We start from the raw sequence: 14,756 nt of genomic DNA on the forward strand, positions 1-14,756 counted from the left end.
GGAAGTCGCGCCTCCCTTCATCGATCGACAACTACCATTTCCGATTGCTTCATCGCCGGTGACATACATGAAGTTGATCACGACGACCACCGCCGAAAACCAACATAATTCCGTTTCCGGCCGCCCTCACCGTCCCTTTCCTTCGCCGCCCTCTCACCAATCTCTGTTTGTGAATGACCCATCACAGACGACCACACCATCACACCACGTTCTCCTCTTCCTCGATATAACTCTCTTTCTTGTAGCTTACACTAGTATGTTAATGCTTTATTCGGAAAGAGGGAATTTAATTTTCGGAAAAAGAAGGAAAGTTGCATAGAAAGTCGTGGAAATGAGAAAAGTATTCTGAGGTTGGTTTTGTTTTTTGGTTTATTTTTTATATCTCTTTTTGTATTTATTTAATTTAATTTTCCAAATGTCACACTATTATTGGTGCTTCTTAAAAGTTTGAAAAGCCATCCGTAATATATCTTTCTAATGTTTGTTATTATTATAAAAATCAATATTATGAATCAAAAGTTGAAATGGGACGACGCCATTTGTCTCCTTTCTTTGCTTTTTTAAATAAATAAATAAATTTTCTTTTCTTTTTATTATTTTAAGTTAGAAATTTTAGGGTTTGAGTTGATGAGGTGGGTCTTGGGCTACAATTCTTGCTACCCCCTTTTAAGTTTATTGTACTATTTTTCCTTTATTATTTTGTTGAGTTTATTTAGTATTTTGATGATGTTATGGGTCTAGATCATTGGGTTCCCCTTTCATTTTTTCCCCACCTCTCAAAGTATGCTTGCCCACCCTACGAGTTTGATTTTATCTTTCTCAACTTATTAGTTCTTTTGTCTTAGTTAATCTTAATTTATTTATCATTAGAAGAATACAATGCAATTAGTAAGTATCATGAAAATACAAAATGCATCTTAATTCATCTAATTAAAAGAAAACAACAAATAACTCCGTTGTACACTTAAATAAAAAAATAACAAAAAATATCTTTTCTGCCCCCGTGCGTTGAAACCTTTCTTAAGGTTTATTCTTTTTCTGCCCTCACACGACACAACTAAAATCAACCAACACATACTTATTTTCTAATGAACTATGGTACTCTGATTTTTCATGGCACTATGAGAATACGGAGGCACAAGGTTTTGAAACCTTGACAGGCACACTAATAAAAATAAACTTTTTTCTCTCTTCGTAAATATTTATCCTTTTTTAATACTTTAATAATAGATATAAACGAATAAAATAAAAAAAATGTGTCATTAACAAACAATCAACCTTCGAACTTTAAGAAGTTCCTGTTGAGTACAACGAATGCGATGGGTGCTACTATCTCCCCCTCACATAGCCGACTCCTGAACCTTAAATTTGGTTGCGACGACCATCTTATCCCTTTTTCTTCCCTTAGGATTTTATCGTCATTTTCCCTTTCCTTAGGAATAAATACAGAACAATGACAACTCTATTAGTCATCCACGAGTGTCCGATGCGCTTCGCGATGCCATATTTTTTGAGATGCGACACAAGATTACAAAAATAAAGGTATAAATAGTAAGCAGATAACAAACACAACTTTAAACTGGTATGGTAAAAATGCCCTTCGCTATCGTATTAATCTAGTAATAATACCAAAGACACTTGAATTTTTTACTTGTAGCAAATTTTAACACAAATTGTTTGGTGCAATATTTTCCAAATATTACCTTCTTACCTAAGCTCAAGCACCTAATAACCCATTAATGTTTTAGCCTTCAATTGTTCTTAAAATCCTTTTCCCCGTTCTTATGCAATTCCCTTAGTAAGTGAATCTTCCGCTTTCTTCTTCTTCAAACCCATAATCTTGACCCTTGATCCTTTGACATCTTTTTGAAACCCATATAGTCCATTTCGATTGTCTTTGTTAGTTTTGGGGAGATGACTTGTTCGAGGTATAAGATATATAGGCACTTAAGGTGATAATTGGTTCTTTCTTTCCAACTCTATTTGTTGTTTGAGTTTCCCATATCCTTAGGAACTATGTCTAAGATTAGAGTTAGCTTGACCTTGGTTTGAAACTTTGTAGTGCGGGGCATTTAGAAATCCTGAAAATGATCTTATCTTGTTGAGCATGTCAATTACTCCGGAGAAGCTGGTGAATATGACCATATTCTCTTTTTTGAAATTATACATTGGTAGGACTTTTGGCTATTCTTGCACTTTTCATGAGTGGATGGAAGAGCCATTTCTCTATCTAAGCCCATATCGCCAAAAAGGTGAGCTGTTCCATGCTCAGGATAATGATTTTAATGGTTTTTTAGATTTGTGTTCTAGTTTTCTTTAGATAATTTATGTTTCCAGTATCCTGGTTAGTTTTAGCGGGCATAGTTTTTGTTATGTTTGGTTATTTTTGTTCTTTTAATTCCTATGTACCTCTGATGCCTTTTCAACAATTGTAGCAAGTTTCATATTTAATTTTAATTATATTTATTATTATGTAAAATTAAGATAAATACACACACACACACATAGTCAAACAGGTGCTAGTCCCCCCCCACACACACACATACACACAAACACACCAATTCAATAATAAATTGAAAAAAACATCAACCATTTTAAAAATTAATATTGATCAGAAATGCTTCTAAAACTTTCTCGAAGTCGTGCCAGATGAAATGGGAGTTATCAGAAATGCTATGAGAAATGTTTTCTGCTAACTAATAGATTGTCACTTATATCCAATCGATTTAATCATTATAAAAATACGCCTTAATCATTTAGGACATTACCTTAATGAATGGTAACATCTAGATATCTCTTCTTGCCTTTTAAAACTTGCTAATCGGTTAATTTTGTGCCCACCAATCGATTGGACCTTAAGCCATTTGATCGACTAATTAATTTTGACCTTAAATTTTTTTATTTTTTGTGTCAACCTCTAACCTATAAATAGACGACCGTTACCACATATTTTGACATCCACAAAATTTGAGCTCTCATTTCTTCTAAAATATTTCCACACTTTCTGCGACTTAGAAAAATAATTGTAATGCTTTCGAGAAAGGTCTTTTGCGAGTGAGACAATTGTGTAGTTCTAGAAGGGTAGGATTTTAAATTCACCAAGGAACATTTGTTTCTACCTTGGTTAAATAGTTTATCCAGTTAGGTAGTTTTTACTTTGAAGTTAAATCCATTAAAAGCTTTGGTTTGGGGATTTTGAGATTATGGCTCCATTTAAATTCGAAGGTTTAGCCCGTCAAAAGCCTTCATAGGTTCGAGATCAACCCGATATAAAATCTCAAGTTGGTTGGTGATTATCCCATATAAAACTTATTTTTGGTTCGTAAGCTAAGATCGATCAAAAGCTTACTAAGGTTGGAGATCATCCTGTGATAAAATCTCATATATTTGTTATTAACCAGTGAAAACCCCGATTTGGTTCGAGTTCAGTCCGTGATAAAAACTCACCAAGGTTCGAGATCAACCCGTGTTAAAATCTTGGTTTTAAAGCTTGAAGATTAAACACTCCAAGTTTTTGTTTGGAAAGAAGACTAACCGCTTCAATCCATCGTTTGGAAGGAAGACTCGCTCACTACTACAAAAAATATATACAACAACACCAATGTCACTACGGTCCTTTGAAGGACCGTGGTGATATCTATAAACCCATGCACCCATAAATTAATTTTTTTAATTAAAAATTGTAAACTAATTACCACGATTGTTTAGAACTACTGCGGTGATATCATACACCTTTCATGGGTTCGATTTTCAGCATCATTAGACACGTGATTTCTTCATTATTTTAGCTATGCCTTTCATTTTTATATATTTTTAGATGAAAAATCAAAGTGATATCACTATGGTTGTTTACTCTAACCTTTGTGATATTTTTTTAATATAGTTTTTTTAATTTTTAAATATATAAAACTTGACGCTTTTTTATATAATTACATAACGTAAACCATATATCACCACAGTTGTTTAAACTAATCGTTGTGATATATTTTTTAAATTTTTTAAAATTTTTAAAATGTTTAAAACCTGACGCTTTTTTATTTTATAAAATCACATTAAGTTAGCCATATATTACAATGGTTGTTTTAAACAACCTGGTGGAATCACTTATTCACCTAAAGGAAACACAATTAGCTAGCTAACTTGTCTCTTCAATTGCATTTGTTCATTTCCAACCCTAGCAAAACAAAGTCATTTTTCAACCCTGACGAAACAACTCCATTTTCAACCCTAAAGTAACAACACCATTTTCAGTCGTAACGAAACAACACAATATTCAACCATAACGAAATAGTGCCATTTTCAACTAAAATTTTCATCCAACTTCGTCGTTATAGGCTTACATACCGTCAAGGAGGAAGACGACACCAACTTCGTCGTTCTAGGCTTATGTACAGTCGAGGAGGAAGCAAAGATTCTGACAATTTTTCTTTTTACTTATTCATCACGTTTTCGGTAGATAAACTTTTTTCCTCGTGCATGGTTGTATCTACAGTAAACTTCATTTTTCGTTGTGTTTGTGTTTGTATTGATGATGCCATTGTTGTTGATGATGCATTTGTTGTTGATATACCAATGTTGTTGATGCCATTGTGTTGATGATTCCAGTGTTGTTGATGATGCATTTGTTGTTGATGCTACAATTATGTTGATGATGCCATTGTATTGATCACTCCATGTATTTGTTGTTGTTAATTTCATTGTGTTGATGATATCATTGTTGTTGATGATGCCATTGTTTTTGATATACCATTGTGTTAATGATGCCTTGTATTGATGATGTCATTTTTGTTGTTGATGTTATTGTGTTGTTGATGCCATTATGTATTGTGTTGTTGATGCCATTATGTTAATAAGGCCATTGTTACTGATGATGCATTTTTTGTTGATGACACCATTATGTTGATAATGCTATTGTATTGATGATGTCATTATTATTTATGTATTTGTTGTTGTTAATACCATTGCGTTGATGATGTAATTGTTGTTGATGATGCCATTGTTGTTGATTGTTTTATGTCTTTGATAGATGACCTCTTCTTCATCTAGTAGTGACAAAACTACTTATACAAATGAAACTTGTACAAACGTTTCTCAATCTATTGCCGAGAAACAGAAAAAAAAAACAAAGAGGTGTTACAATGATGACATAATTAGAAAAAGTCCATAAGTCAGGTGTCAAATATCCGGTCGAGTTTAGTCTTGTTTATATGATATTTGATGGCCCTCATACTACTCTTTTTAAGAGTTATGTTGCGTTCTTTAGACGTAGCAAAGTCAGCATATTGATAAATGATTGGAAAACAGTACTAGAAAAGGTGAAAGATAGCATATGGACAGACGTTGAGGTATTAATTTTAATTTTCATCGATTCGATATTACTTTATATAATCACTAATACATACTTATTGATGTAATTATGTAGTTGACGTTTGAGTTTTCCGATGATCCTAAGTTTAAAAAAAAATGGATTTCTTATGTTGGTACGTCTCGGAGGGGCTTCAAGTCAGGACTCACAAGCGCCTGTATTAGGAAACCTTAACTTAATCTTGAGCTTCTCTGAGATATAATTTTCTTGACAAGAAGGCGTGGAAAATATTTGTCAAGTCTCGTAGTTATGACGAGTTCATAGTTAATACAAATTGTATTTTATGGTAATTTTATGCTCATGCTTTATATATAGAACCATGTAAGTTAATATTTTTACTATGTTTAAAATAGGTTAAAAGTGAAGAAGCACAGCTGAACAAAAAAATAAATAAATACCCTCATACATTGTCTCGTAGGGGATACAAAAAACTTGAGAAAAATAATGATTGCTGAAAAAATACAACAACTAGGAGATGAGGACTCCAAGAGTCGTGATCGGATCCCATCTTCACCATCACGATATGATAAGTAGAAGATGGCTCGACAAAGACCAAATGGAGAGTACACTTAGATTCCTCAAGAGCAGTCGTTGAGAATATTATAAGTTGGATTTGATGTGCATGTGTTATGTGTTATTAAATTACTTTGGTAATTAATAATATATATCTTATCATGTTGTGTAGGATTCTTTGGTTGTGTCGGCCCATGAAGGCTCCTTTGTTCCTGAACAACAATATGACATATTAGTAGAAGCAATAGGAACAAATGAGCATCATGGTTGTGTCCGTGATAACTTTATGTTTATGATACTTTTAGTAATATTTTATTTGAATTTGTAATTAGTTTCTAGATAACTTTATGTTTATGATACTTTTAGTAATATTTTCTTTGATTTTGTAATTAGTTTAGCGTGTAAATTTTTTAAATCATTTTCAATATGTAGGGTTGTGGAGCGACACTTTATTATGAACAATTCTAGAAAAATCACATTTTGTAGGCCAAGGTAAGTTGATTACTTGTGAAATTCATATATATATATATATATATATATATATATATATATATATATATATATATATATATATATATATATATATATGCATGTGTGGTTATATATCATGAAAAATGTAAATTTATAGACGATGAGATAAGTAGAGGGATACGAGCGTGAATATTATGTAATGAAAGACATGTTAAACACCCTGTCTGTCGACTTTACGCACGCACGCACGCGCACACACACACACACACACACGCACGCACACACACCCACGCGCACACACACCCACGCACAGACGCGCGCACACACACACACACACAGATATATATATATATATATATATATATATATATATATATATATATATATATATATATATATATATATATATATATATATATATATATATATATATATATATTACATCATGAAATATTTACAATAACATGCTTTTACCTTAAGTTTGCTATTATATTTTAAATCATGTGATATTAAGTTTTCTTCGTACTTTTTTATAGACGTTTAACGACAGAACACCTTTCTCCATCGATGACTTACACGACATCCATAAACGTTGGATTTTTATTTTCAATGCGCTACTTGTAAAGGAAAAGAGTGTTAATGTTTGACTTTGTATTTGATGTTTCTAAATATATGATCACTAGGTGTCAAACCCATGACCTTTATATATATATATATATATATATATATATATATATATATATATATATATATATATATATATATATATATATATATAGTTGTTTATTCTAACTGTTGTGATATATCATGCGCTACCTAGTTTATCTTAATGGTCACACGTCCGTGGTGGAAAACATCATATTTACAACCACACCCAACCTCACAATGGTTGGTCAACCGTGATGGTATCTCTTTTCGAATCGCTGTGAAATGAGTTTTCCGTAGTAGTGACTGCTTCACTTCTTGTTTGCTATTTGGTTGAAAGTTAGTCAAAAACTTCATTTTCCTTGTATAAGGGGGTTCAAGAGTTCAACCTACTAAAAACTTCTAAGTCGAGTAGATACTCTCAAAAATAAATTTTGTGGAGAAGATTATGCCTTTTTCTTTTTGACCGAATCTTTATAAACTTTGGTGTTATTTCTTTATCCCTTAACTCTTTATCTTCTGCAATTTAAATTCTTGCTGCTTAATTATATAAAGTTTTTTTCAAATATTTTAAAACTATGATAATGATCACACAAAAATTTCAAACTCAATTTTTTTCTCAAATATACTATGCATGAAGCCATATGGCTAACACAATTTCTATCATTTGGATTAATCTATTATTGTTGGTAAGTGCACTTTGTTATTTATGAAATTTATCCAAATTTGGTATGAATAATGGTTAAAACTAATCTCTCAATGCAACATATTATATATAACGATTTATCAATATTTGGATTCAGATAGACATGTAATTGACAGAACCATCCGTAGCATAAGAGTTGTGCAAAGTAGAAGCAACTTTTTTTAATTTGGAAATCTAAAAGTGAGATCTTCACTAAGATATATCAAAAGAGCACAACTTTTTATGCTTTGTGTTATGCATTTTGCAAAAGAATAACTTTTCCTCCTTTGATTTTCGTATTACCCAACATTCTCTCATCTTTGGAAAGCAAGAAAAGGTTGCGGTTTATGGGTTTAAAATATATAAAAATATTTAGAGATTATATGAATAATTAGAAAAAAGATAGATAAGCATCTCATCTTTAAAACCTTAAAGTTGTTAGAACTTTAGAATCACTAAAAGATCATTATCTTCTCTACTTTATTTGAAACCCTTAAGCATAAGTATAGAATTTGTCGCTTATATGGCTTTTAGAAAGATGAATTAATATAATCTGTGGTGGACAAAGTAGGGTTTAATTTCGTAATGCGTTTCTCTCTTGTTACTTTTTTCATTTTTTACTCTATGTGAAAAAGGTTGAAGCCACCACCATAGGTTTGTTTTGTTTTTACTTTAAATTATGGGTGATTTTCGATTTGTTTTTCTAATGTAGTTTTAACTTTCTTTGTGGACCAAAATAGAGTTATCCGGTTTAAAAAAGAAACACGGAACGATCCAAAACAATTGAACGAGATAAAAGAAAAAAATATCATCAATATTTACAGCACTACCAACTCGCAGAGCCAAAATGGAATTTCTCACCATCCTATCAAAAGAAAAACTTATTGCTAAAATACCTAAGAATCTTATCACGCTCCTTGTTAGTGTTCTCTACCCAAACATTACCAACTCACAAAGCTAAAATAAAATTTCTCTACTAGATAAATTTTAAAAATCGAATGGATTCAGTCTTAAATCATGAACAAAATCACCTTTTTAATAGTATTTCAAATACTCTAAAAATGTCTTAGAGTCTACACCCAGAAATATTTAGGATAATTCAATCTATACTCGAGTTTGCACAAGATTGACGAAAACTCGAATGTATAGAAGAAAAAATCTAGAATTTTGTATGAAGAGAATGTAGTTTAGTAATGTGTTTTTTTGAACTTGGAATGCTCAATTATAGATCAAAGTGACGTTGTTTCAAAAGGTTGTGACACTTTATTAAACACACACTTTCAGTAACATTTTTAAATATTGCATTGTTTCACCTACAACAACACTTTTCAAATGTTGTACTGTTTTGCATACAACATCATTTTTCAATCGTTGGCTATTTGCATTCTGCAACACTTCACGAAATGTTGTCTTTTCCCGAATTCAAAATTCAAACTTAAACAATGGCCATAAAAAATAAGAGCAATGTCCATCGCCATGTGTGACAGGCTTGCCGTCACATGTCGGGCGATGGTCTGCCGCCAGAGCGTCACCGGCACTACGAGTAGTCGAATTGCTCTGACGCATCGTGCCTAAGTGCTCAAGTTCCGCCTACAAGATGTCATTAGGGCCTTTACGCCCATGCCCTCAGACCCGATCTCAGAGCGACGATACCAACGAGGGGTGTATGGAGGAGACTAGTGGCATAAGGCTTTGGACCACCATATTTTTCCATGTGACACTTTATCCTTTTTACATCTTTTGTTGAGTTAATAAATATAACTCATTATAAAGGATTTCTATGTGAGTACCACTTTCTATGCAGGACTACTTCCCATGCATTTGTTGTTATTTACTCACTTGCAAATTTTCCTTGTTATTTTTGGAACACACCAATGGATATTTATTATTCAATAATTACAATAATCCTCCACTTGTTCTAACAATGACAAGACCAATTCCAGAAAGAGGGAAACAGAGAATGTTAATACAGTTAAGTATCTTTCGATTTGAACTTAACCTTAGTAAGGACAACACAAAATATAATCGGAGTTTTACGTAGCAATACTTTGAATCTATTAATCCTTGTGATTATACCGACGTTATCTTATACACGCTCTTTAATGGTTCTTTACCTACATCTCTCGCTCAACACCATTTATGATCGTGTGATTTTCCTGTTTCGTGAATTTTTGTGAGAGAAACTCCATTTCTCACTTTGATATGACACCATCTCGAAATTCACTTAGGTAAAGTTCATATTGTATCTATTTTCTTGAGATACATATTCCTAATATTGAACTTCATTAAGAGTTTTGAAAACTTAACCCTCACTATGCAATAGTCAATATTATTATAAAATATCGCACAAACATCCAAATCAATAACTTGTTATTACCCATTGAAAATTTGAAGGTTAATGTTCTGTTAACGTTAAATTGGGATGCCACTGCTTTTTGAACTCTTATTCAAGGAGTTTCAATCCCATACCGTTCTAGGCAGTCTTTACTAAATCTTTGGTCAATGGCTTAGTAAATGGATCAACCAAGTTATAGCTCGATCATACATATGTGAGTGAGATGATTTTATCCTTAATCAATTTTCTCACGAAAGAATGTCTATGTCCTATGTGTTTATACTTTCCATTATACACTTCGCAAAATACTCTATCAAAATTGGCTTGACTATTATAATGTATTAACAACTTTGAAACATTGCCTTTTGCCAATGGACCTTCCAATAAAAGGTCCCTTAACCATTCAACTTCTTAACCAACAGAACGAAGAGGCATGAACCATGAGTTCATAGTTGAAAGAGTAATTCATGTTCGTTTTTTGATTTTCCAAGAAATTGCACTTCCAGTTAGTGTAAGCATCCAATCAGTTGTGGATTTATGATCCCTAATGAAGGCCATAATGAAGGCCAAGATTTATGGTTTTTAGAAGATAGCCGAAAATCCTTATGATGGCCTTCTAATGCTCCATATTTTGAACTAAATCAGAAAAGTCGCCACCGGATTTTATTTGTGAGCCTCCATCGGAGAGGCGAGGGTAAATATTTTGAGCAAAAGTGTGACCTAAGCTAAACAAAGGATAATGGTCTTACAAACATGTCCCCCTAAGGTGGTGTCATGATGTCATTCTTACAACATGTATGCAAGTTATAGATGAAAATCAAAGGCTTATAGAGTGTCACAAGGGAAATGGAAAAGGCTCAAAGCAAAGGTCCTAAATGGAATCCTCTCAGTCCAAGTTGATTAAGTTCAATGGATTGTTTTCGGTCTTATTATTTTATCATGTTTTGGTTGATTTTATGATGACAATAGTAAAGTGTGTATGATGAGTTTGCACAATGGTGATGATAATGGATACTTAAATGTAAATGACATAATAAATAAATAATAATGAATAATAACAATAACAAAAGGTTAGTAATAATCAAAGTTAGCAAAGTTAAAGTTATGGTTATGAACAAGTAGACAACTTTTGAGGATTATCTATCTTTAGGTAAATAGATTCAAAATATGGCGCATCGAGGGATAACTTATCACTAATGCAAAGTAAGGAAGGTGATCAATGGATCAACTAACCCTAGATTTGCAACAATAAAAGTTGTTCAACCTCAAGTCCATCAATCAATAGATTGACAAAAAGAAGACTATACAACTCAAAATTGAAAGATTGATTTTAGTTGTTTAACAAGTTATATTGAACAAGTTATATGAACAAAGGCATAATTTTAACCAAATATATGAACAAGATATAATAGTAATAAGTTAGTAAAGGGGTTAGTGTATAAACAAAAGAGTATAAGGTGTTAGTGGGTTAATATAAACAAAATAAATGTAAATGTATCAAATGAATCCAAGTTAACAAAATGGAACTTAATCCACAAGTAGAATGACCAAGCTATTTGAAATAGGGGAAACCTATCCATATCTCAAAGTACCATGGATGAACACATAATCATCCAATAGTAGGTTTAGAGCATGGAAGGTTTTAACCAACCTTAATCCAAACATATCATGACTTAAATGGTTTTCATTAGTCCTTAACTTCAAGACCCCAAAAGTCCATAAAAATAATCCAAATGAAATAAAACAAGTCACCATTAAATTTTAGAGGAAAACATAATAGGAGTTTGTGTTCAACAAAATTGCGAAATAATAAAAATGGAAGGGTTAAAAAATAAATCAAACTGGAAAATAAAATGGAAAAATAAAGAAATAAAAATGACACAAATGGAAAATAAATGGTCAAGGTGAACATGCTAGGAGTCGAACCCCAAACCTTGGGGTTGTGAGGGGATTGACCCCCTCACCTACTAGGTGTCGCTCCTCGGATTTCCCGAATCCAAGTACAAACGCGAAAAGAGCTGGCGAAGAAAAAAGGAATAGAGTCGCCAGCTATGTACTTTTATCCCAAGAGGAGGGAAAGGTAGTACTGCATAACCAAGAGGTAACGGATAAAACAAAGTCTCGAACCAAAGAAAACTGAGTAAGGGGGGCGGTTACGTGAAGGGAAGGTTATCGCACCCCTTCACGTCTGTGGTACTCCACAGGATCCACGCTTGCTATTTATGTCTAAAGTGTGTGTATAAAAAGTCCTATATGCGATGCGAAAGGGAGAAAATCAAAGTAGGGAAAAGAAAGAATTATTGCTCGCACAGGCCCTACCCTGCTGCATACGTATCTCAAGAAGGATTGAGAATCAGAGCACCATAGCTCGGCTAACCTATTTTTGTTTGTTTTGTGTTTTTTAGATGAACGACGTTACTACGCAATCTACCGGATGCTCGACCTTTGGAGACTTACTCGCCTGTAGTAGAAGGAGTTAGCGTGTTCTTAGGAGAAGAAAAATCAATGAGTTTGTTTGTGTTTTAGGAATGCTCATGCAAAAAGGAAGTCCTAGACGAAGGAACCGTGCTACCTTAATTGACATGCAAACGAGAGACTATACAAAGCCTAGCAATCCTATGGGGGAGACGATCACACCACACAAAAACATATAGCATAAAGTAAACACACCAACAAGGGGGCTCAAACATACATGGGTAAGGCTTTAGTCAAGAGGGGTCATATCAACCTCGACAAACAAGCCATGGAAAGGTAATCAAATGGGCTCTTAACCATTGACATTGAACGTCAGGGTGAGCAGATCAAAAGGGTAATGAGGATAAGACCTCATAGCTCTTAACCCTGGACAGGGTGAGCTCATGAAAAAGCGTGGGGATTCTGAAAGATGGAACCCTCTCCACTGACTGACCGGACGAAAGATCTTGGGCTTTTGTTCTGAAGCATCGACGCGTAGTGCGAGCATAAAGAACGACACACTGAATAACGGGGGATTGACTACTGATCCCTTTTATCCGTCAATTGCCTCTTCATGGAGGTCTTTAGCACTGGTGCCTCTTCTTGGAGGTCTTTGGGCACAAAAGTAAACACACGAAAACATTGCCTCCTATCGAGGTCTTCCAGCTAAGAAAGCGGTAAAATGCGGGAAAGATGTAAAAGGGATCAAGAGATCTACCACACGGATAAAGATCCGATGTAACAGCAACTAAAGAATTAAGAAACCCGGAGATCTCTCAGGCTAGCACCATCAAAGAAAACAAGTCAGCAAAGCAATTAGAATAAATCTCCAAATTGTATCCCACAAATAAAGTGGAATACCAAGCAAGCTATCTCTTCAAGAGTCATGTGAGCCCTCACAAAAACTCAACAAACATGTTAGAATGACAAGATGGGGTGTAATCAAGAGTTGCACCAAACAGAAGAATCATAGCAACAACAGTGTCAGGTAAATAGTGCACGGATGCAATAGAAAACATGTCATAACAAACAAGAAACAGATTAGAGAGCGAACAAAAAAATCAACTACTGTCATGATCGCTACTGCTTCGCTTAGCGAAGGCTTAGCGAAGCTTCGCTGCAGGCTCGCCTAGCGAGGTGCTAGCGAATGCTTGCGGGTTCTGGGTTCTTCTTTAATAACATTATGATTTCTGAAACCCCTAAATCCTATGGTACCTATTTCGGAAACTAAGTGATCAAACATTCAAGGTATTATTCTACACATTTGTCGCAACCCGAAAAATACAGTATGCGAAAAAACAACCGGCGAAGAAAGAAATGACAGAAGAGTCGCCACCGTGCGTTATTTATCCCAAAGGAGGGAAAGGAAACGCTCGAAGTAAACCTGAAGAGAGGAAAGGAAAAGACAAGGTCTCGCAATCAAATCTCGGGTTCGGGAGTCGATTATGCGAAGGGAAGGTATTAGCACCCCTACGCATCCGTAGTACTCTACGGGATCCACTCTTGTTGTTTCTTGTCTAAAGGGTGTGTGTTTATCTAATGTACTATTTACTAAAAGAAAAGGGTCAAAGAAAATGACTCGCACGGATGTCGCATCCACTGCATACGTATCTCATCTGAAATGAGAATCAGAGTCTTCGTAGCTCGGCTACCTATGGGTGAAAGAGATGTGTGCTCGCTAAGACATCGCGTCTTATGCCTACGTATCTCATCGGGAATGAGAATCAGAGCAAAACGTAGTTCAAACTAACTACGGGAATAAGGGTCTCGATTGCAACTAGGGCAAGAGGAAGGGAATGTCTCGATCGCAACGAGGGCGAGAGAAAGGATCGCAACGAGGGCGAAAGCAAACAAGGATTAGTTGTTAGTTGTTAGTCAAACTCGGCAAGACCTCGCATCTTGTGCCTACGTATCTCATCTGAACATGAGAATCAGAGTTGTCGTAGTTCGGCTCACGCACGCCAAACAAAACAAGACACCTACACACAAAAAGGTGGCAAACATGGAGCCCGACTGCCAATCACTGGACTTACATCAGCATCCGAACCAAAACACACACAAAAAGAAAAAGAAAGGTGCCCGGAGTGGTCTCGCACGACCACCTGCCTACATACCTCGTCTGGAACAAGGATCAGGGCGATGTAGTTCCCCTTCATAGGGGGGTGCCATCTGAATATGGACTTAGAAAAGGAGGACACCAGTTGTGTCAAAAGAGAGTGGGCAATGTGTTCACGCCCTAGCAGTAGGTGTCGCAGCTCGCTGAATCGAGTCTTAGGCAGTTACCTCTT

This window comes from Lathyrus oleraceus, chromosome 6 (genome assembly GCF_024323335.1).
Source record: "Lathyrus oleraceus cultivar Zhongwan6 chromosome 6, CAAS_Psat_ZW6_1.0, whole genome shotgun sequence".
In the NCBI taxonomy this organism is placed as follows: Eukaryota; Viridiplantae; Streptophyta; class Magnoliopsida; order Fabales; family Fabaceae; genus Lathyrus; species Lathyrus oleraceus.